The sequence below is a fragment of the Electrophorus electricus genome, chromosome 9 (assembly GCF_013358815.1).
Source record: "Electrophorus electricus isolate fEleEle1 chromosome 9, fEleEle1.pri, whole genome shotgun sequence".
Taxonomy (NCBI): Eukaryota; Metazoa; Chordata; class Actinopteri; order Gymnotiformes; family Gymnotidae; genus Electrophorus; species Electrophorus electricus.
This window is the reverse complement of record NC_049543.1, coordinates 24,883,935-24,887,016: the sequence shown is the minus strand read 5'-3', so window position 1 is coordinate 24,887,016 and position 3,082 is coordinate 24,883,935.

The window sequence follows — 3,082 nt, the reverse complement described above, 5'->3', positions numbered from 1 at the left end:
GAGTAGGGGATGTTCTACACAAGAATAAATAAACTGAGCAGGAACCAAAAGAAGCGAAAACACACAACAACAAACACACACACTTACCCATGTACATATACAGACACACCAGTGTACATACACACACTCACCAATGTGCACACACTCACCAGTGTACATACACACACTCACCAATGTGCACACACACACCAGTGTACATACACACACTCACCAATGTGCACACACACACACCCCAGTGTACATACACACACTCACCAATGTGCACACACACACCAGTGTACATACACACACTCACCAATGTGCACACACTCACCAGTGTACATACACACACTCACCAATGTGCACACACACCCCAGTGTACATACACACACTCACCAATGTGCACACACACCCCAGTGTACATACACACACTCACCAACGCGCACACACACACACCCCAGTGTACATACACACACTCACCAATGTGCACACACACCCCAGTGTACATACACACACTCACCAATGTGCACACACTCACCAGTGTACATACACACACTCACCAATGTGCACACACACCCCAGTGTACATACACACACTCACCAATGTGCACACACACCCCAGTGTACATACACACACTCACCAACGCGCACACACACACACCCCAGTGTACATACACACACTCACCAATGTGCACACACACCCCAGTGTACATACACACACTCACCAATGTGCACACACACCCCAGTGTACATACACACACTCACCAATGTGCACACACACACCAGTGTACATACACACACTCACCAATGTGCACACACACCCCAGTGTACATACACACACTCACCAATGTGCACACACACCCCAGTGTACATACACACACTCACCAGTGCACACACACACAAGTGTACATATACACACTCACGAACGCATTCACGCACACACACTCAACAGTGTACATACACACACTCACCAGTGTGCACACACACACCCCAGTGTACATACACACACTCACCAATGTGCACACACACCCCAGTGTACATACACACACTCACCAATGTGCACACACACACCAGTGTACATACACACACTCACCAATGTGCACACACACCCCAGTGTACATACACACACTCACCAATGTGCACACACACACCAGTGTACATACACACACTCACCAGTGCACACACACACAAGTGTACATATACACACTCACGAACGCATTCACGCACACACACTCAACAGTGTACATACACACACTCAACAGCACACACACCAGTGTACATACACACACTTATCAAGCTGCACACACATACACCAGTGTACACACACACACACACACACACACACACACTCACCAATGCACACCCCCACCAACGCATGCACACGCACACACTCACCAATGCACACCCCCACCAACGCATGCACACGCACACACTCACCAGTGTACATATACACACTCACCAACGCATGCACACGCACACACACACACACACACTCACACACACGCTGCTTCTTTTGTCTTTTCTCTAATGGCATAACAAATAGTCTGATATGTTAATTCGGTGCATCTTAACAAATTAAAAATTCATTGATACAGTGACTGAAATGTGAGGGCAGAAGTGAACTAGAAGCTTAATAGTGTTGCAGTTCTCTCTGCTGCTTTAAATAATAACCTTGTGTTTGTACAGATAATAATAATAATAATAATAATAATAATAATAATAATAATAATAACCTTGTGTTTGTACAGATAATAATAATAATAATAATAATAATAATAATAACCTTGTGTTTGTACAGATAATAATAATAATAATAATAACCTTGTGTTTGTACAGATAATAATAATAATAATAATAATAATAATAATAATAATAATAATAACCTTGTGTTTGTACAGATAATAATAATAATAATAATAATATTAATAATAATAATAATAACCTTGTGTTTGTACAGATAATAATAATAATAATAACCTTGTGTTTGTACAGATAATAATAATAATAATAATAATAATAATAATAATAATAATAATAACATTGTGTTTGTACAGATGATAATAATAATAATAATAACCTTGTGTTTGTACAGATAATAATAATAATAATAATAATAATAACCTTGTGTTTGTACAGATGATAATAATAATAATAACAAAAAATAAATAATAATAATAGCAATAATAATCATACTAATAATAGTAATATAGTAATAATAATAATCATAATCATAATAATAATAATAGTAATAATATTAATAATAATAATAATAATAATAACCTTTTAGTATTTTACTCGTAGGAGTTAGGCATCGTGTGTGTTTGTGCATGCATGGCTGTGTTCGGGTAATTCAAGGTTCACTTACTTTTTTTAATGATGTAGGACTTGTTCAGTGTGTATATGTATGTGTATGTGTTGGGGTGTGTGTGTGTGTGTGTGTGTGTGTGTGTGTGTGTGTGTGTGTGTGTGTGTGTGTGTGTGTGTGTGCATGAATACCCACGTTCACCCTCACATGTATGTGCACATGCTTGTGTTCACAACCATATGCATGTGCTTGTACACAGTCAACAGACCCAAAGGTGCAGGGTTTTTCTGATTTAGTCAGAGGCCAGAATGGCCTTGACGCCTGTACATGCTAATTAACCTGCCTACATCATACACTCTCAGCTGCAGTGGTGCTAACCTAACCTGCCCATGTGCCGCACACTGCACAACACTCCCAACACTAGGGGCAGCGATGCGCATTGTTGGTTGATGTTCTTTTCTAAGAACCACAATTCTGACCTTGGTTGCATTTTTCTGAAAGCTTTGCTGAAAAATTGTGTTGAACCCATGGGCATCACAGAGCATGTTACCTACAGGATGCAAACTGTGGATGTTACCTACAAGACGCTACCTACATGACGTTACCTACAGGACGCACACTGTGGATATTACCTACAAGACGTTACCTACATGATGTTACCTACATGACGTTACCTACAGGACGCACACTGTAGATGCTACCTACAAGACGTTACCTACATGACGTTAACTACAGGACGCACACTGTGGATGTTACCTACAAGACGTTACCTACATGACGTTACCTACAGGACACACAC